Source organism: Pyrgilauda ruficollis, unplaced genomic scaffold (genome assembly GCF_017590135.1).
Source record: "Pyrgilauda ruficollis isolate IOZ18807 unplaced genomic scaffold, ASM1759013v1 scaffold2248, whole genome shotgun sequence".
NCBI classification, from domain to species: Eukaryota; Metazoa; Chordata; class Aves; order Passeriformes; family Passeridae; genus Pyrgilauda; species Pyrgilauda ruficollis.
In genome coordinates, this window is record NW_024521962.1 from 2,440 (window position 1) to 2,897 (window position 458).

General features: G+C 58.7%; 1 protein-coding gene across 1 annotated transcript in view; it reads left to right on the top strand.

The window, feature by feature from the left end:
• The window catches only part of LOC121354230 (kelch-like ECH-associated protein 1B), a 2,349-nt gene extending 2,152 nt beyond the window's left edge, over positions 1-197 (top strand). Inside the window, exon 3 of the mRNA XM_041468669.1 lies at positions 21-197. The gene's annotated coding sequence lies outside the window, so the exon portion shown is untranslated. The remainder of the gene's footprint in view (positions 1-20) is intronic.
• Positions 198-458: the final 261 nt, after the last annotated feature.

The following is a 458-nucleotide window of genomic DNA, read 5'->3' on the forward strand; positions in this document are numbered from 1 at the left end:
TTTAAAAACCTCCCAAAAACCCCCCCCCCCCCAGCCCATCCCCCACCGGCGGCAGATTGAGGGGTGCAAAGAGGGGGGGGCTATACCGATGAGACCCCCCCCCAAAAAAAAAAAAAAAAAAAAAAAAAGTCAGAGGACTTTTCCCTCCCAGGTTTTGTTGATGGGCAGATTAAGAAATAAAGAGATTTGTGATTTAATGGGGAGGGGTCACACCTTGTGGGTGAGGTGGAGGGGGTCTCCAGGGTTTGTGGGGAGGGGTCACAGTGCCAGCGGCTCGCTGGGCAGCACCGGGGGTCTCCGGGGTCTCCACTCAGTGGGCACCAAGCCCCAGAGGAAATCGCTGACGAAAGTCCCCGAGTGCTGGGCCCCGTCCATGTCCAGGGGCACGGCGATGTCAGGGCCGTAGTGAACTGGGGAGGGGGCAAAACCGGGGGGGTTAAGGGTTGGGAGGGGTCTCG